Below are 21,568 nucleotides of genomic sequence, written 5' to 3' on the forward strand. Positions count from 1 at the left end.
ATCGTTGCTTTCTGTTCAGATAAAGTAGATATGGACCTAAATGTATGCGCTATTGCCAAGTGCATCAGAATAGTTTATGCTGGTAAGACATACACATAACGTAAAAATAATTTTTTTTTTTGTACCACAATTACCTGAAAATCGTTTTGAATTAACACAAGCATCGGATGACTTGGATTGATTTAAAGTACAGGGAAGGGAGTCATGCTCTGACCAATCCCACCTTGACTCAGGCTGTATGACGTTCCTTCCCAGGCTCCACAGTCCCTCTGAATTTATTTCTCCATAAACATGTTTTGTATTCCAGAATCTTGGTTCACTGTGTCCCCTCAACCTGAACCACTGTCTCTCTGCTCACCCATCATATGCCTGCCGAAGCTAATCTCCCCTCCTCCTCTGCTCCATCCAGGACCGACTGCTCCTCTGGCACCCACTCTCTGTCCTGCACCTCTGCTGAAGGACAATTTAATTAGGGCTGTTGTTTCCGGTGCCTTTTGTACGTGACATTATCAGCTCCTCAAAGGAAGGCCATGAACAACAACTAAGTGTCTTCTAAAAAGTCATTCTTAGTGATTAAAATGTATATATGTTGATACCGGGGGTGCCCCAAAAATGCATCAAGTGGACACTTTGGTCAATGTTGCTCAAGCAGTAGTTCGCCGTCATCAGAAGTGTCTGGACGCTGATGGGAACCACTGTGAACACGGTATGTATTGAGTATGACAATTTTAATACAGTTCCCCTTTCTTAAAATGTGCATACTTGTTTTTTGGCACCCTCTGTGTGTGTGTGTGTGTGTGTGTGTGTGTGTGTGTGTGTGTGTAATATTATACATAAATATGTTACAGTAAATACATACATATATATATAAAACTTCACTTAATTCCATAAAGTAGGCACAATGATTCTCCTCAGTTTTCCAGGAAAACTAGGAGAAGTTAGGTCTTCTTCCCAAGGTCAGAGCTACCAAATGTAGGCTCTGGGCTTTGAATCTGGTTTGTTCTACTCAGAAGCTGGTGATCTTAACTATTTAGCCAATCTGCTTTCCTGTTGTATTCATCATCATTTTCTTAAAATACTCCACGGGGCGGGGGGTGGGGGGGGAATGCTTTTAACAGAGGAGTGCATGAACACAAAACACAAGGCACTTGGACCATTTCTTAGCTTTTCTAACCATTTTGAGCCTCCATCCATTACTCAGCATAATTGGTATACTCACACATACGTAGTTTGTGTATGTGATAAACGCACATAAAGACTTAAACACAGAGCCAGGATTTCAGAGTAACTAAAACACATGGCCAATGGCAGTCATCACGTATCACGCTGAAGCCACGTTACACCCTCCTTAGCCAGGCTAAAGAGACTGCGTATGGATTCATTCACTCAAGAACGCTTTCCACCTACCTCCGGAAGAAGACTCTTTCTTGGCCGATAGCCACAGACATCAGCTCTGAACACTTGACCTGCTCTCCTAACACCCTCACAGCAATAGCAGGGTACTCACCAGTTTTGTCTGTAACATGAGGACGCCCATTGCAACCTTCTCCCAAGGGCTAGAAAAAGGCATGTCCTGGGAGAAACTGGCCAACCAACCCCAGGAAAACACACCAGGACACCAAGAATTTATGTTTCTCTCTCTCTCTCTCTCTCTCTCTCTCTCTCTCTCTCTCTCTCTCTCTCATAGTAATCTCCACCAGGACCCGGAACAACAGGAAATACTCAGCCTATTTTGGAGGCTTACAATTTCCCATCAGCTGCCTGCGAGCTCACATGGCCCCATCCCCTTGTATAAAGCTAACAGGCTTTAGGAAAGAAGATCAGCTTTGCTAATAGCGAAGAGAATAGAAAAGAAGAAGCCACCACTGATAAAGTCAGCCCAAGCGACTCTCTGAGGCCACAGGCCGCCAGGCTGCTTACGCTTTATCAGTGGATTCCAGGTTGGGTCGGCCTGGCAGGCACTTTAGCTAAAGAGGAGCTTTGCTGGGCATCACGTGGGCACGACACCATCAAAGGAGCACCCCCAGCAATCACTCATGCCAGCCTGCCTGCTCACCTCAGAAGGCTCCATTCTGTTCCTCTGAAATCCATCAAGAGTGGCAAAAGGCACGCATCTCCCTCGCCCTGACCCTCCAAAAGGACTTCCTGTAGGTGGATAAGCCAGGTAAGGCAGTGACATTATTCTAATAAGCACAAGACGATCGGCTCAGCAAGACAATTGATAAAAACAGTCGTGTGTCTCCATACGAAGTCTTTTATTTTTCCATAGAGTTCCTATTTGTGTGCTCCCAGGTATCTTTATAACAACGGGTTCAAGTTTCCCCAAATCTTTGGTTGTCGTCGTTTTGATCGCCAGCTAGCCTGCAGGACGCCTCTGTGACAGGCACATCCCCAGGGATTTACAGGTATCGCTTCTACAGCGACCCCGCGCAGTCAGTTTTATGATATTGGTCCTTCAGGGAGGAGAAAGCTCAGGTTCAGAGAGATGAAGTTATGCTGTTCGGGACGTGCCATTAGCAAGTGGCAGACACAGAGATCAAAGCTGGGTATAGACTTACGAAACAGTCATCAAACTGTGGCATTTCTCTATTGGAAAGCCGAATGCATGAACAAGTGGATTTAGGAGCAAAGAAAGCCTGAAACATGGCTGGAGGCACAAAAGCCGACACTGACGCTGTCCTCCTACTTTGAGCACGCCACGGGACGGCAGGGGCCTTTGGAAAAGTCAGTAATGCTGGGAAAATGGAAGGCAGCAGGAAAAGGGAGCCCACGGATGAGACGGACGGAGTCCGTAAGAGAAGCGACGGGCCGCAGTCTGCAGGCGCTGCACCCAGCCCGGGGCTGTGAGGACGGGACATGTGGGCGTCTCTTATTCCTAGGGTCGCCAGGAGTCAGAGCTGATTCAAGGGCATGTCTGTCCCTGTCTGTGTCTCTGCCTCTCTCTCTCTCTCTGGCTTCCTATCCCACTGAGGATGAAACCGCTTTCCTTAATGCTGTTCCTACCCACTCCTGCTCATTCTGACCTTATAGCTTCTCAACTGCAGCAGCCTCACACCCACCTTGGGTGTTTGCGTGCACTTGCTGTGCCCTCCCCCTGCAAAGCTGCTGCTCGGGACACCCCCGTGGCCGGCTCCTTCTCCCCATTCTGGTATCAGTTCAAATGTCAGCTCACCAGTAAGCTCTGCCCCAGACATTGGGTAACGCTCTTCCATCACTCTGTTTTATTTCCTTTATTGCACTCACCATTATTTTCACTTAAAACATTGACCTTGTTTATTTTTCTGTCTCCACATTTTCTAGACGCTTAGCTCCCTGAAGGCAAAGTTTTCCACTTATTTCTCCATACTGGACCCTCACCTAGTATCAGTACCTGGCACTTCGTAGCTACTCGGTAACAACTGGACTAACCTAAAGAATATGTCTCTGCCTGCTTTTTACCCACTTCAATACACAGTTTGCCTTTTCATTTGGGGATTTCCCCCAAAAAAATAAGTTTCATAATAAGATGGTTTAAAAAATTATTTCTACTTTGCTTTCTCTATAACATTCTTTCTCTTAAATATGCATTTTCTTCTCTTACCATCACCTACCCCTCCTTTTACAGGCACATACCTTTTTCGGTTTTATTCTATTAGCCTCTTTCACTTCCCTTGTGTTCCTATTTATATACCCCTTGACCTCTAATTCTTTCTCAGATCCACCATTTCCAAAGTGGATTTCAATTACTATAGTTTTGACCTTCTAAAGTTCTATCTGCCTTTTCATATTCGTATCCCTTGCTCTGTCCTTGTGCACGCATCCGCCCTCCAATACCCAGTATACCCCTCTTGTACTTTCCTCCATATCAAATGTTTTTTTTTGTGTGGTTTTTTTTTCAAGCCAGGTCCACAACCAACTAAGTAAGTCCAACTGCTGCCTCGTCCTCCACACCGAATCCATAGATATTCAACAGGGTACATTAGACATTTTTTAATGGAATTTAACAGACACACATCAAGGGTCCTATATCATAGCTGTTTGGCCAAATGCCCTGGGCAGGGGTAAGATTGCCACTGGTTGACGACCACTACCCCAGAGGAAAGTTACCTTTCTCTAACTGTCGTTAGTAGATCAAGAGATGTAGGAAAGCTACCTTTTAGACATTCTTCTCAGGATATTTTCATCACAAATCCCAACTGACGAATTTTAGGAATATAAACTTACGTCCAAATACACAGATACCTAACTGAGATGCTTTTGGTATCGTGAGTGTTGCCATCAGCTAGTTCTGGGTTCAAATTCAGCTTTTGATGTCTACTAGCTATGAGATTTGAGTACCTTTGTTAACTCAATCTCAGCCTTTTTTCTGTAAAGTGGGGCTATTCCTAGGGCGTCCCTCATAGGGCAGTTATGACTATTAAATAGGGTCATGTGAGAAAGACACCTAATCAGTGCCTTATATTCAGTACTGTTACCATTACCATCAAGATATAGGGTCACTTCACCACCACTGTCAACCATCTTCTTTCCAGTATAGTTCCATCAAAAAACAGCAGTAACCACACCAAAATCCACTCCAGGAACTGGTGGATTAAACAAATAATATCTTCTCTCCTCTTTCCCAGCACGTCTTCTCTCTCTCTGTCCCTCTTTTTCCATCTTTCAGTGTGTGAAGAAGAGGCTAGAGCAAGTGGCAGAAGGACAAGAATGAAGAAGCACCCCCATCTCTCTCTGTCATGGACAGGGGAATCAAAACTGAATAATACATTCAATGAGTTACTTAATTAACTGGGTGAAGGTGAGGCTGAAACAGCTGAGTTAAATAATGAGATGTCAAGCCCAGAAGCTTGGACCAAGGAGGGATTTGAAAACCCTCTTCCTGTCAGAAGAAACCACAGGATTTTTCAGGCAGATGACACTAAAGGGGTTTAATCTTTCCATTTTTGTCCTTCTGAAAGCAACGGTCTTTAAAAAAAAAAATCGACTGAAATAAGGCCAACTGTAAAATTAGCATTTGTGTAGCAGAGGTCATTAAAATGAGTTAGCCCGGGTCCTTTATAACGTTAAGCCAGTACTAAAAGGAGAAGAATGAAAAATAAAAAATAAAAGGTCCGGTTAAAAGGATCTTAAACGGAGAGGCTATGGCTAATAGCAAGGCTATCTCAGAAGGACTAATTAAGCCAGAAATAAATGCGGCTCCAAGGGAAAGGCTATTGTGTGAGGCACCTAAATGTCAGACGGCTGACCACAAGCTTCACCTGCTGTTAATTAAAATCTAGTTGTCATCTCTAGTTAAGGGGCTGTGAGCATCTCTCTCAATACTCTAAGACTATTACAGCCAGACACCCGCCCTCCCCACCCTCATTCATCCTGCCAATTAATGTTGATTTTCATCTTCGTGTTTCGGGGTCAAAAGATGAAAGCATAACCTATTTTTTTTAAGGCAAGACAGCTGATCCCAACTTAAGTATTTGTGACATTAATGAGTACTTTAAAAATAAAATGCAAATGAGGGCTGACTTTGAAAAATGGGAGCTGTTGGTACTCTCGGAGCAAAAAGTCGTTAAACATCCTCAATAACACTGTTTCTTTCCATTCGTCTTGGACATTACATCAACACCGTCTTGCACGTTTTATATGCTCATGCTCTTTGTAAAGACAAGGCTAATAGGATAAGGTTGCCTCCTCTGTGGGTCTGTGATTGCAAATACAGGTATATTTACAGCACACTTACAATTTATGCCACATTTGCATGCCACCTGTACTGTGTATCCAGTACAAATTATACACACACATATATGTGTACATGCCAACAAATGTGCACACATATTCACATTTAATTTAAGCTACCCATGTAATCATAGGTTTAGTATGCAAATTCTTTTTTCTAATACACATACAAATCATACCTGAACTTTTTGGGAAGGATGTTTCTATAGCTTCACAGAGGTTCATGTTATACAAATGTATGCAGGGGTCAAACTTCATTAAATGATGCTCTTAAGATCTGTGTATTTCAATATAAATAAATCGTACCTACGAAACAAACCATGGATACAACTGAATTCTGTTAAAAGATCTGCGAGCTGAAATGTTCAAGGGTGAAGGATAGTGGTGTTAGCATAGAAACCAAAATGCGGTGGATTGACGCATGGGTAGATGGAAAGCTATGTGATAGAACAAACATGATAAAATATTAATTATAGTGTCTTGCTGGTGGGTATTTGGGAGTTCATGACCGTTTCATCTTTTCTATATTTGAAAAATAACATGTCAAAAAAAATGCATACCTAAATTACAACAATAGGCTCACCCATGTACCACAGAAAATAAAATCACACCCCACTGCTGGGACATACTCCCATCTTCGGAGAACCCCAGTGGGTTGCAATCAATGAACCCTTCATAGGAACGTTGCCCAATTTCAAACAAGATGCAAAATGCACTTCTGCTACAACTAAGTATACACTCTGAAGAGTATCCTCCTGAGAGAAAGGGGAGCTGAGCAGGAGACATCAGCTGTAAGAGGCGGAACGCATGTCCCAGAATGACATCTCGTCTACCAACAGTAGGGAACTTTGCCTCATGAACTAAGGAGGCCTGGTCAGGCTCCTGCACATTAACGTTTAAACAGTGACCCCCACCTGCCCCCTGGATGTGGGGGACACTACCCATTGTAGCAGCAGTCATGTTTTTATTGCCATTGTCAGGTTTACTGATGTTTAGCATGGACCTTGAATAGAAAAAGGCTGAGGATAACAACTTCCGAGAGTGATGGCTTTAAGCTACTCAGTAATACAAAATACCTAATCGTCTGATTAAAGTTCCCCTTTCCCACTGAGACATTCTATTTTATTCAAACATGACCCCTGCCTATGGCCACCCCTGTCCATTCACAGTTCAGCTCTGGCTTCATCTCCCACCAAACCCCCAGCATCCCTCCAGCCTCATGGCCTGGGGGACCCTGCCCACTCCCATGCCTTTGTTTTAGAAGATGCTGCTTATTTATCCAGGTCACACGTCATGGATTTTGAGACTCAGTCTAGGGGTTCAAGATTCTCAACTTCCCTTTCCCCCACGCCCTTCTCCGTGGTGTGCAACCTGGGACCTACTCCAATCCCCACTGCATTCTGAGTGTTTGGAGAAGCCAGAGCCCAACCTTCTCCCCCATCCAATCTACCTCATGGAGGCTGAAAGACTTTTCTGATGGGTGACACTCTCTCTCTCCATCCTCTGCACCATCGCACCTTCCTTCCTCTCGCCTTCTCCCTCTTCCTCTCTTTCTCTGCTTGTTACTGCCAAACAATATGGTTTTCTATTGAATTCTATTCCCTAAGCTCACCTAGGACAGGTGCACACACCTAGGGCAGCGTCCAGGGCCCCACCACCTAGATAGAGTTTCCAGCTCATCTCCCTGGATCTGATTCTGTTGAGAAGGGAGGTGGATAAACGTCCTCCATAGCGGTCAGCTACTTCCACGGTCTAGACATGGTTGAGGGCTAAAGGTTGGGTGACAGGACAGCCAATGCCATCTTGGGGACAGGCAAAGGGCATCACTGATTCCTAGGAGCACAGAGTCTGAGGCCAGACCACCTGAACTGGAATCCTGGTTCTTTTACGTGTCAGCTGGGTGGCCTTGTGCAAAATACACCAGCTTCCTGTGCCTCCGTTTCCTTCATCTTTAAACTTGAGGTTGGGGGATAACAATAGCTTGTTTTATAGGTTAATACGATGATGAGGTAGATTTGTGTTTGTAAAGTCCTCTAAATTGTATCTGGCCCACAAAAACTACTAAATAAGTGTACGCCAAACCGTTTTCCAAGGTAGCTGTGCGGCTCATGCAGTGAATTCGGTACTTTCATTCGCACTGGGGGGATGGACTTCTTTTTGACTTGGTGGAGAACCCTCAGGGCAAGAGGAAGGAAGAAGCAGCAGCTCCCTCCAACCTCCACGCTCAGCCACTGGACACCCATTGCTCCATTCCATGGAGTGTCCCTCCTACCCTGAGGATGGACCCAGGCCTGGGGCCGTGCCCAACACGAAAGGGCAGCCAGACTGCATTTGCTGCACAGGACACAAAACTCAAGGAGCAGAAATGTTCAACCTGATCTATAGCAGAAGGTCAGGAGTACTGGACCACGAGGCAATTTCAAAATTGAAAAGAAAAAAAAAAAAAAAAAAACAGAAGAAAAAAAAAACAAAACCCAAACATATAGACCTTAATGAAATGTTGGTACAAAACTAAGAGACGCACACTGGTGTGACTTCAGAGGCAGGCGACACCACAATCAGCAACTAAATTAGGTGAAGCTGTTTCTTCAGTCCTGTATTTTGATTGCACATAAATCAATTTTGATTAGATTCAAAAATTACTGAACATGCACCTCGATGCGCCATCACGTTTTATCTGATAACGTAAACTTTACATGGGATCAGCTCTAATTTCTACCTGTAAGAATCCCCGTCAACAATGGCAGACATCATTAAATGCTGCAAATGTAGAAACATAATTAAATTAGCTGATAATCATCGCTCTCCTTCTATACAGGCTCTAATTTAATGCACTTCCAAGTGTAATGAGTCTCACTGGATTGAAAATATGGTCGAAATAACAGAAACAAGATTACATTAATTGGAAGAGATACTGATAAGGCAGATTGCTCTGCATTTTTTTTTCTTTTCATTTTTTTGAAAACCACACAGTTCTGAAAACGGTGATGAGACTGATTTCCACCACCGTTAGAGAGAACTTAGGGCACATTAGCGTAAGAAGGGGAATGAAAACAGAACACAGAGAAAGAGAGAATGTTTCCTTAAAGCGCTAACAAAGTGAATTCCAGCAGAAGTACCTGAAACAAGGAAAGGAGCCTCAATGTTTTATCCCATTTTTATAAGTCTGCCTATAGGAAGTTGGGCTGTAGTAAGATTCATATTGGGCAGGGCTTCACACCATTCGTTCATTGATTCATTCAAATCGTTATTTTTGTTGCCAAATACCTCCTATGTCTTAAACTTTGGGGTAACAGGGGTGAAGAAAAAAAAAAAGCTGTGTTTTCTGGGTCTTCCTCACTTAATGCGACGTGGCTCCCTGCACTTCTCACTTTAGCCAACTGCAATTAAATTACTGCGCGTGGACGTGCTTTGGACGGTGTCTCTCTCCGACTACCGACCAGGATGTAATTTCTTAGGAGAAAGGGCTGGTGCCCGGAGTCTCTCATGGTAGTTTACACGTGCTATGTGCTCCTTCGTTGTTTACTGAATAAATAAAAGAATTCATTTACAAATGATCCTCATAGGCTTACATTAGGACAGTGAGAGGGAAATCCAACTTTCGTCTTCTCCTGCCATGGTCGTAAACCACCTCTAGGAGTTTCCAGGGACGTCCAGGAATGCCACCACACTTACCCAACAAAACCATTTCCCTCCACTTTCACTGCACACACCGCTGCCCTGACACTGCTTTTGGGACAAGAGACGGTCTTGCAAAAACCACTTGGAGTAAAGATGCCATAACTCCCCAGGGATGGGACATCCCTGAGGCCGGAACAGAAGCGGATGGAAGGTGAGGTGTTGCTCCTGTGGAACGTGTTCCAAGAGCTCCAGAAGGTCCAGGGTTTGCTCACCGTCATCACTCATTTCTGAGCCTCCTGACAGATGTAATAAAGGAGACAGTCCTGCAGAAAAACCTGATCTCACCAAAACCTGAAAAATAGCCAAGAATCTCAAACAGCCAAGGGACAGGCGTTGCTCTCCCCTTTAAGGACTCTGAAGACAGACTATGAATGCATAGCTTCGTAAGGGAAGGAGTGAAACATTTCACTGACTCAAGGTGCCTTTCCCTGGCTTGCTCCATCGGCCAGAGAGAAACCAAGTTAGTCACATACCCTGCTCATTTCCTTCTTCACATATAAGTTGCATTCCTTTGCATACTTACGTATTTTTTCATTCCCCACCCATACCTTCCTTTTCTATGGTATGTAATTGTGAGATAAACCACAGAACAGAATTTCCATGTAGCAACAGACAGCACAGAATTTCAGCATTTGCATGAAACTGACAACCAGCCACCATCCCTGTCATTTGGTTTTCTTATGCCTCAGAGGTATTGTCTCTGCATCCCGCTCTCATTACAGCAGCCTAGCAAACACCAGCTTTCAAAGTCCAGGCGCTTCCTTCACAAAGCACCTCCTCTCCCTCCAACATCACCTCCCCCACCCTGATAGAGTATTTATCAACTTAATTTGTTTGCACCAATCTTTTGATCTCTTCCTACTAGAATGTAAGCTGTTAGGGGGAGAAAGGCAACAAGCCATTGCTAGCTCACCAATAGGTTCCCAGTTTCCATAATACTGCTTGGGACATACCAGGTGCGTAATAAATACATGTAAATGGCAGACTGACAAAGCCATTAAACAATAAATCTGGTAAAAGAAGCTTTGCTAAAGGTGTGGCATGTCCACTTAAATGGCTGTTTCTTGAATTGCCTAAAGATGGCAGTCTAAAGAGAGAGAGAGATCCATAAAAGAATGAAATCCATTAACTAACATCTCTGGAGGGTCCACTTTGTTGTCCAACTTGTCAGAATAACAGCATGGTCAAAAACAAGAAAAACTGAATTCTACATTTGCTCATAAAAGCAAAAAATCCAAGCACGAATTAGGGAAATTCAGGAGGAGAGAGAGGGATAAATTGACTTATTTATTCATTCTTACTACTTTATATTCATTTAGTCCATTTAATTTTTCGTCCCTTCATTCAATAAACTCCTTAAGGACGTCTCCAGTGTGCTGATTACTCAGGAAAAGACTCAAATGTCCCATAAATGTTCCTTTTCTACACAGACACCCACTCAAACCATTCTAGCATTCTTGAACATTTTCATGGTCCGAAAATGACACAAGCACCGTTGGGTAACATGAACTTTGCATCAAGTACAAAGCACCTTTATGGGACAACGTCTTCCAAGGTCACGTTCTCTCAGTTTTGTTTTTGTTGTTATTGTTTGTGTGTTTGTCTTCAATCAATTCATTCACATGAAGCGAGTGCACATCATTCAGTGTCCCTCAAGGTGTTTGGCTGGATCTACGCGCTCTCCAAATTGGTAAGCTCTTTATCTAGGGTGGGCAGGTGGAGCAGGACTGGCTAGCGAAAACTCTGCATCCTTCTAGCTGCAGGGACTAGTGGACAAGTTCATCTAGTCTTTGCAGCAGCTGATCAGAGCAAACGAGCTTCCGCGCAGGACTTCTGAGGCTTGCTCTGTTCATCCTGGGCTGATACACTGGTCTGTGTAGCAGGTTGAATTGTGCCCCCTAAAAGACATGTCCACATTCTAACCTCTGGTACCTGTGAATGTCCACTATTTAGAACTTTCTTTTCTTTGGGGGTGTGCTTAAGGCTCTGGGGATAAGATCATTCTGGATTTAGGGTGGCCCTAATGCCAATGGCTCGTGTCCTTATAAGTCAAAGAAGAAGATTTGAGACCCAGAGACACACAGAGAAGAAGGTCATGGGACAACAGGGGAGCAGAGATTGGAGCGATGCAGCTACAAGCCAAGGAACGCCAAGGGCGGCTGCAAGTAACCAAATGTTAGGAGAGACGGATGGAAGGAATGTTCTACCAGAGGCTCCAGAAGGAAATGACCCTGCAACCAAAGGACACCTTGATTGCAGGCTTCTGACTTCCGGAATTGTGAGAGAATAAATTTCTCTTGGTTTGAAGTCGCCAGTTTGTGGAAATTTGTTATAGCAGCTCCAAGAAACTAATACAGCGGGGTGTAAATCTGGAGTTTCCAGGGACCGGATATGAATAACCTTGAGAAGAAAACCAATAAAGCTAACAGCAGTTGTGATAAGTGGAGACACAGAGCTTCGTAATGGTCCCCCACGTGCCAGTCCTCCCCTTAAACTCTCTGGTTTCATCAGCATGCATGCTACAGCCAAATTTAGTTAAGAGTTTTGTCGTGTGCAGTCTAAAGAGTCCTAACGAACCAGAAAGGCACACATTTAATGAGAAAGGTCACTGGAGAACTGGCTGAACTGTCACTGAGGGAAGTTTCACAAACTGGTCTGCAGAAGAGGGTGCATCTCCAAGCCTCCCTGCTTTTATGAGATGTGTGGCACAGACAGTATTCAGAGTCAAACTAGAATGATCATTTTCTCTTGTATCAGGATATGCCGGCCAGGGGGATGAGGCCACTCACTCATTATCATAGAACCTGAAACAATTCCAGTTGTGTTGCAATGATACTGAAAGACAGGCTCCCTCTCTGCTTAAAGGAACAGAGGCACATACTGTCAGAAGTTATTCTTCCTTCCTGTCCAGAATATGTCACGGGTCTGGAGCTAAGTGCCGGGCGTGGTAAGTGTCTGGAAGTCACTTTATCTGATCTGCAACGCTGACCCTTTGGAAGTTCTTTAGTGCCCCTGCTCAGTGTTCTCCCCAGTTCCTGGGAAATGACGAAACCCCTCACACACCCTCTTTTCAGCCTGGGACTCTGCACTGTAAATAACCCTCTTGCATGCTCTGTGTTGTGCTCCCAATTCTGCTTTGCAGATGGCTCTGCTCATTCATCAGGGCACTGAAGACCTTCCAAAGGGTCTGGGCTGTGAATTCTGCATCGAGAGAGGCAACACTCAGCCGCACCCAGCACACCCACCGGCTCCCAGGACACAGCATTGCTGGAAAGTACTCAATGTTTCTATTGAGCCGCCAGCTTCATAATATGTTGGTGAGGGCTCCCCTTTTTCCTCTTCTGATGCCAACACACCACATTCAAGTGTGGGGTGAAGATAAGTATTCCAGAACCAAGTACACATGCGTTGGAATCCCAGCTCTGCCATGCACCAGCCACGTGATCTCGGGCAAGGTTTTTTACCCTTTCTGCAGCCTGACTCCCACCTCTAGGAAATGACGATCATAGTACCACTTGCTTCAGAGGGTTGTGTGAGGACTAAATAAAACTGCCCACATTAAATGCTTCGGGGTCATACAATAAACACTAGTTAATTATGCTTGTGTCGTAGAATAACCATGAATGTGGGACTTCAGACGCATTAATGTAACCGACCTGTGTTCCAGTGTCTTCTTCCATAAATAATGATCCTCCCTAACTCTTAGACTTATTGAGCATACGGAATGGTTTTCTACATACTAAGTACTGGGAACAGCGTTCTAAGGAAATGTTTGGCAAATGGTATCGATTATAATCAATGATTTGATTGCCATCATTTTATTCTTCTAGGAGATACACAGAATCACACTGAGTAATCATTACTTATCGGTGATGGGTGGTCACTGCGGGGTGTCCCACCCAAACCTTTCCTGTCCTTAGGTCCAGGTAAACAGAAATATAGCACTTGGTATGCAAATGTTCAGGACACAGTGGGAGAACAGGAGTGAGGGGCAGTCCTTCCCAGAGCCGTGGAAAGCATCGCTAAGGTATTTGAGCTGAGTGTTACCCAACAAGGAGGGCACCTCTATCAGGTGGGCAGGAGGAAGCCCAAGGCAAGCCTCCCAGCCCTTGGGAGAGTCCCTCACACACCAAAGCATGGGATGGGGAGGCAACAGTGACCAGGCCAGAAAGCCGCAGAGCAAAATGCTGGGATGTCACCTTAATGTTTGAAAAGCTTCCCTGTGGCTGTTGGAGCTGCCCCACACACTCTGCAGATCGCCTCCATGTTACTTTCTATCCTTATCCAAATCCAGGTTACCTCCTCAGGGAGACATCCCCTGACCTTCCTGAGTAAAGGGGGAGCCCATCACTCCACTGTCATGCCATATTTCTTCCAGGTGAGATTATAGGAAATACCCATGCAGTGTCGATTTTCTTCCTGTCTGCCTTCTCTCCAGTAGACTCTAGGCTCCCTGACGGTCACACCCTGTTTGTGATGTGCCTGTCTTACCCTCTGCCCCCGGGACACATGCAAAGCACAGAACAAATGATTGTGAGTGAATGATGTCAGAGTATTGTGACTCCTAGACGGAGGTTCATACTCTCAGACAGGTCGACACCGTATAGGTAAAGGTGACTTTTTAGGCTTTCTGTTCACTCTTCCCCCCCAAATCCCATGTTCCCCTCTTCTTCCCAAATGCACAGCAAGTCGACACTTCCCAGCCTCCCTTTCAGAGAGGTTTTCCATGACTGGTTGTCCACAATGAAATATGAGTGTCAAATGTATGTTGATTCCAGCCTGAGACTTTTTAAATAAACAGATGTGCTCTCCATGCTTTTTAAACGCCCTTCCACCTGCTGAATGCATTTGGCAATGACCATGGTGATGATGATGGGACCCCAAGGGAAGGCTGATCCAAAAAATGGGCAGAACCTGGATCCCTGAGTCATGGAAGAGGAGGAAGCCACTCGTTGGTTACGCATGTCCAACCCGGACTATTAGAAGACGGAAAAAACCCATTATTATTGCATCTGAGTCATTATTATTTGTGGGGAGAAGGCTGTACAGATGACAGCATAGAGTTACGTAACCAAACTAGCTAATAAACGAACAGGCCTTGTAAAAGAATGTGGGATATAGGCACAGATATGCTTTTCTGGTTGGCTAACCAGGAGCCCAAAGAACAGAATCAAATACATGTCATATGACGAAAAATGCGCTTCTGCGAGAAAGCCCAACAATTCCCACAGAAGACTCCTTAATCTGAGAAGGAGGTTCTGTCTCCATATCGACGGCAGCTTGTGTTTCCTAGAAGTGCAGCTGGGCAGTGCCCTTGTTTCTCTACGGAGAGCCGAGCCAGAACTCAGCAAGTCACCCCATGGCGTCAAGGGTTGGTATGTCAAGGGCTCACATACAGTCCCTGGAACAAAGGGAGGTTACAGGAGGTGAGAGTTTCGCTTCCCATGATGTTTAGGTAACAAGGGACGCAATTCCACCTGCCGAGCAGACAGGGCCGTGAGAGGGGGAAATGCAGTCCAGCCTGATCCATCGGCTTTCGGGGTAGTGCCGACTTCTCACGTGCACGCTGGCGGAGGAAAGCTATAAACAGAGGCCTTCAAAGGATGAAAGATGGGGGCCTTTACACTGATACTCTCCTGGATCAGGAGAGCGTGATGGGAATTGTATTCTTTTGAGGGAATGATGATTTTTCCCAAGGTCAACCTTCTTAGGAGGAGGACCTCACATCTGGATGTTTTTGAGTTACTAGCATCGGTGACTGAAATTCTAGTTTAAATCCACTGGGGAGCTCTCTGTATAAAAAAAGTCATTATTCTTTAATAGGATAGAAAATACCATTTTTAGAGGGGAAAATAGTCACTCACGAAACACCTATTTGGTACATGTAAATGCATTTCATAGAATGGGTTTGCATTACGCAAAGATACAGCCGTTTTGGGGACGCCATCCCATCGGCCCTCAGTCTGGAGCAGGGGTTCACAGGTCATGCTGTACATCAAGTGGCTATGTCTTGTCTCACTCACGTCGAGGTCCCCAGACAAAAGAATGAGACTGAGCAGCTGGGGTCCAGGTAGCTATGTCTTTTAAGTATCTGTTAATAGCAAGAAGTCCTAACTCCCAGGACCTCAGAGTGTGACCTTGTTTGGAAATAGGGTCATTGCAGATGTAATTAGTTAAGATGAGGTCATACTAGAGTAGGGTAGGGCCCTAATCCTCTATGACTGGTGTTCTCATAAGACAATTACCAGGTGAAGACAGTGACATGTGAAGAACGCCCATGAAGACACAGGCAGAGACTGGAGTGATACATCTATAAGCCAAGGGACATGGCGGATTGTGAGGAACCTACCAGAAGCTGGGAGAGAGAACAGATGCTCCATCAGAGCCTCCGGGAGGACCCAGCCCTGCTGACACCTTGATTTCCGACTTCTGGCCTCTAGACTGTGGGAGAATACATTTCTGCTGTTTTGAGACCTGTGTGTGGCATTTCCTTTCAGCAGCCGGAGGAAATAGAGTGTCTCACAAGTAACTGGTTTACCTAGCCTGGGTTAAAACTGGCCAGATCTAAATAAGCAGGTCTACTTTTCTTCTTTACAATAACCACACACTTCCTGGGTATATGCCTACAGGCTTCACGAAGAATTCTACTTGATGTTAATTCTTGACACTCAGCATGATATTTAAAGACGGTTTGAAGGCAGGAAAGTACTTCCAATACAACATTTTTGGTGCCTCCCCCAAATATTACATGTTTGGAATAAAATCCTCAAACAAGAAAGAAATTTGCAATGTAGAAAGTGAACGTCACGCTGAAACCCGATTCTCAAAGAAAAACTCCGGTTAGCAACTGGTATACAGCCTTCCATATTTTTGGAGTATCTGTACCTACTTATCCTCACATGGTAGGATTCATTTCTACCTCATTATGTTTAATCATCAGTCAACATGTTATGTTTTACCTCCCAACCACGAGGATTGTGTTACATAGTTGGCATTGCTCAAAATCAACTGTCCTTACATATAAGGTAAGGATATTATTGTTTACCTCAACTGTTTAACTTTTGGGGTGGGTGGAAGACTTTGCAGCAGCCTATGGTATAACTTACTAACTGCCCTCATTGCATAAAGAAGCTACTCAGCTCTTTGGTTCCCTGCATTCATTATAACATGGACTTTTTGCGGGCTATGAATTGGCCCCCACTGTGGGCGCTCACACAAAATTGCTCCCTGTATCTTTCCCACGTTGATCCTTCTAGTAAATTATTTTCCGAACTGAAACTCTTTTAGCAAAGATGACAACAGAGCATATGACACGAAGGAGAAAAGCTCAGTGGGGGATCGCTGGGAAGTGGATGCTGACGGCTGCCTTGTGGGGGACCCAGGCAGCAAGCACAATGCTTGTAGATCAAGGAACACGCACCGTGAGTGGAAAGCAGTCATCAGGCCTGACAGCTCCTGTATCGTGGTGTTTATCATGTGAATTCCAAAACACACACAGATGCTGAGCACAGCACCTGCCTCCTTTCTCTTTGCTCATGAATTACCTGCATGGGGGCTCAGTGCGTCAAGCTGAGTTTGGTAATCTGGACCTTTCGTTTTAAGGAAACATTCTTCTGGGAAAAACAAATATTTTAAACATCCAGGAAATTAATTGCTCTAGCCCCATGGAAATTCCAACTGTCTTGTAAAAGTTGTTTCTGCGGTGCAATAATGTACAATGGAAGCTTTCGTAAGCCAATATATTTAATTAGAGAGTTGTACGTGCACACACACACACACACACACACACACTATGTGTATTTATTCAATATTTTTGAAAGCAGAGCAGTATTTGTTCTATCAAAAATCATGTACTCGGAGAGTAGTCCACTGTCTGGCATACAGTCGTTACTCAGTCAATGCTGAGAAACAAATGCATTATTTCACTGTTGTAGAAATGTGATAAAGAAAGGCATAAACGAGGGGGGAAAAGTCCTTTGAAAATCTGGGCCTATTCTAGGAGAAATGTCTGATTCTAGGGCTGGGATAGGAGAACTGCAATGTGCATGAACCACATTTTAGTGCAGAGAGTTAGGAAACTCAAACAAAGAAATGGGGGCAGGTCAAAGGGACAGGCGAGCCCACGTGAAAGGGGCCCCAGTGGCCAAAGCTGGAGTCATTTGAATAATCGATACTTTGAGATTACAACCCAAAGTATGAAGTAACTAGATACGAGTCCACGCTGATATAAACAAATAATTGAAAACATGGGAGGAGAAGAGATGAATATTCTTCATCAAAATCTCCAAATAATACAGGCATCTAGATAACCCCCATCCTTGGGGAACTGAATTTTCCTCACCTTGTGTGTGAGCTACACGTAGCCCCTCACCTTTAAAAAAATCAAGTATGGGAAAGGAGAGAAATCGTAACCAAATAGTGGAGAAAACTAGCAGGTACCATCTCTACCAAGTGTGGGTATCAGGCACGTGTGATGCACTGGGAAGGGCACCTCACCTCTGTGGTACCCTCCCCCAAAACTCTAACCCTCGCTCTCTAGCCTGGAGAGAAGCACCGGAACAAAACCAAAATCAGGAACACTGTATGAAGTACCTGACCATTACTTCTTAAACTTGTGAATGTCATTTAAAAAAAACACAACACACACACACACAACACACACACACACACACACACACACAACACACACCACACACAAGGAGACCTGAGAAACTGCCACAGCTAAGGCTGTTGACTTGGTGACATGTGGTACACTGGCCTGGATGCTGAAACAGAAAAAAGGAAGCTGGTGGGAAAACCAGTGAAATCTGAATAAAGTCGGGAGCTTCGATAACACTATTGCACCAATGTTGGTTTCTTAGTTTTGATAAATGTACCGTGCTGAGGCAAAATGTCGACATTAGGGGAAACTTGAGGAGGGGTCAAGAAGAACTCTTTACACATCTAAACTGAACAGTCAATCTAAAGTTATTCCAAAATGAAGATTCATTCAATAAAAAATATACGCATGTACGCTTACCAGTGATATCTAGATCTATAATCTTTCACATACAACAGGCAAGGGCTTTTTCAGAGGTAGATTTATCAAGGTAATGCAATGAACAGAAACTATTCGAGGCCTTTTAAGCCCAAAGGAATTCAACACAGGGAATTTGGAAGAGGTAAGGAGCCAAAGAGGGGATGGTGAGGGAACCCGGAAACTGGGGCTTCAAAAGCTGCCAGAGACCAAGGAAAAGAGGTGATCTCTTTGGAGCTCAGCGCCCACCTGCCCCAAGGAGAGGGGACCGTGAAGGAGGGTATTGAAAAAGGTTCTGGAGATGCCCCAAGAAGCCGAGAGAGGGGAACATAAGCCCTGCTTTCTCCCCTACTCAATGCTGCCCACTGGCTAAATGTACCCAGAAGCCATAGGCAACTGAGCCCAGGACACATTCTCCAGGAACCAGAGCAGAGGGAAAGGGAGGAAGGTGCTGAAAGTCCTCAGGTACTTTTCTGGAACAGTGGAACACGGTTAGGAAAAACCGTGCTTGTTGTGGAGTCGTGTGTCATGCAAAGCCCCATGGTATATGACTAGCAGGACCGAGTGCGCAGGGAGCTGTGACACAGACCTCTGAGAGGCAGAAGGTAGAGGACATCACATTTAGGTTGATGCAAACTAATAAAGCCCCCTACATCTCCCCCCCTTTTGTATTGCTTCTGAGGCCTTAATAGCAAAATCTAATTTCTGTAACCTACACTTTGTTATAATTTGGTATTGAGTGTATTTGTGCTCCAGCTAAGGAGAAAGTAGCTGTTGCGCAAATGAAGACGATATATTATGGTCTACAATACGTTCCGATATATTGTGAATGGAACAGGGATGTCTAATAACCTATTTTTAAAAGAATAGCTTGGCAGGGTTTCATAAGCAGTGTGAATGCCTAGAATAAATTGTTTTTGTTGTTTTTTTTCTATTCCTCAAAGTAGGCAACTGAAAAACCTGTACTCATTTGTTGATGGTGTTGTGATTGCGATTATTTAAGGGAAGCTGCTCGGTGATGCGAGCCCCTGGTGATTTGATTTATTCGTGCGTCCTCACATACATGCAACTCCTCAAAATTAATCTATGGGAACGATAGTGTCCACATGTCACTGGTCCACATGGGTTTCTTCCATAATTCACCCTAAATAACAGTGCCATCTTTGATTCATTATTAGGTATGGATTTTATATCATAAATGTAAGACCTAATTGCTTACAATTTCTCTTTAAGTGAAATGATTTCTCAGTGGCCACTCTAAAAATGAGAGCTCTTTAGGAATAAAATCTTAACAACATCCAAAAACAAACAGTGGAAAGTAAACACTCCTCAGAATAATAATTGAGTCCAGCGCAACTCCAAGAGCCGCAGGCTTTGAGGATGGGTATGCCCGCAAAGCTCTCACGGAATCCCCTCCATGTCCATTCTTCTTCTATTTCTATCTGGCCTTCCCCCCACACTGTTCGTGTTACCAAGGGGACCACCTATTCAGGGATGGGCCATCGCACCATACATCGTGCGAATTCATTGTGGGAGACACAAATCTGGCTAAGCCAGCTCACTTAAGAAGCAAAACCACTTCAAAAGATGGAAATGTCTTTATTTTTTTAAAAAAAAATCATCTTCACCATCAGCCTGTTCATGTTCAGGGTATTATGTACCAGCCACTTTGCTAAGAACTCTATCCACATCTTCTCATTAAAAGCAGAACCCAATCGACGATTTGGCTGTGAGAGGCAGAATGGCACCCCCCCAAATAACGTCCATGTCAAAATCCCCAGAAGCTGTGAATGCTACGTGGCAAGGGGTGTCTCAGGCTGCAGATGGAGTTACGGTTGCTAGTCAGCTGACCTGGGAAGAGGGAGATGCTCCTGGATTTTCAGGCTGTTTTGAATGGACTCACAAGGGTCTCTAAAGGGGAAGCGGGAGGCAGGATCGTGTCCAATGGCTGCAATGGGAGAAAGGTTACTGGGTCACGGCTGGCTTTGAAGATGAAAGGGGGCCACAGGCCAAGGAATGCAGGCAGCCTCAGGAGCTGGAAAAGACACGGAAGTGGATCCTCTCCCAGAGGCTCCAGAAAGGGACGCGGCCCTGATGACCCTTGGAATTTAGCCCAGGAAAACAAATTTCAGAGTTCTGCCGTCCAGAACTATAAGACGATGAATTTATGTGGCATTAAGCCACTGTATTTGTGATTATTTGTTACAGCAGCAAAACAAGTACAGGTAAAGATTGGTATGCCCACTTTGCAGATGAGAAAACTGATGTGTACCAACACAAACAAACAAAATGCAAAGCAGGAACAACAGCACTGAGATTTAAACCCAAGTCTTTCTAGCTCTAAAATATTTGCTTTTTTTTTTCCTTCTTCTTTAAGAGCCTCTGTTACTTTACTTTGAAACATTTCCCTGAAGTTACACGGATAGTATTGGTTCTAACACAAGTTAGAGTTTCATGTATGTGAAGCCACACAAGTCAATGTTACTCTAAACAGAAGTTGGGAAACTATGATTATTAAAAAACAAAACAAAACAAAAAAACAAAAAACAAAAAAACCTAAAAAGACATAAGACAATAACATTTCCTGATCATCTGTCATCCCAGGCCCTTTCTACACAGTCTCATTAAAGTCTCTCGAAAGCCTGTAGATTGGAGATTATTTTTCAACTGAGAAGATGATACAACTTGGAGAAGATACTTCACCCGCCAAAGCTCACACGGCAAGGAGCAGAGCTAGGGTGCTAGGTCAAGCTTATTGCTCTCGCCAAGTTTGCAGTCGTTCTGTTTCAGCAAGTCGCCAACTCCCGAAGCAAGGACGTTTGTGGACGCAGATACTTACAAAGTTACATGAGGATAGAGGACATCTTAAGTATGTCTCCCCATCCTGTGATAGCTCATTAACCGGTGAAACGGGATTATGTCTGGTGTTTGATGTTTCCAGTGAGTTTTAGAACCATGGACTGCATAAGGAAACCACATAATTCTGAAATAACTTTTTGTGCCTTATTTGTACACATACATATGTAAATAAATAGACATAACAGAAAGAGAGAGAAAGAGAGAGGGAGAGAGAATATAAGTGGGCCATAAAGGCTTATAATGACTGGGAAATAGTTATCTGATTATAACATATGTATTAAATGAATTACTATATAAATGTTT

General features: G+C 44.2%; 1 protein-coding gene and 1 long non-coding RNA gene across 34 annotated transcripts in view; one reads left to right on the forward strand and one right to left on the reverse strand.

Moving 5' to 3' along the window:
- RBFOX1 (RNA binding fox-1 homolog 1) overlaps positions 1-21,568 on the reverse strand; it is a 1,997,160-nt gene that overhangs the window by 905,145 nt on the left and 1,070,447 nt on the right. The gene's annotated exons all lie outside the window — the stretch shown is intronic.
- LOC109459563 (uncharacterized) lies at positions 452-6,013 on the forward strand. Its single transcript, XR_002139416.2, has 3 exons — positions 452-706; positions 1,688-2,164; positions 4,646-6,013. It is a non-coding gene; the product is annotated as an uncharacterized LOC109459563 (long non-coding RNA).

Source organism: Rhinolophus sinicus, linkage group LG18 (assembly GCF_036562045.2).
Source record: "Rhinolophus sinicus isolate RSC01 linkage group LG18, ASM3656204v1, whole genome shotgun sequence".
NCBI classification, from domain to species: Eukaryota; Metazoa; Chordata; class Mammalia; order Chiroptera; family Rhinolophidae; genus Rhinolophus; species Rhinolophus sinicus.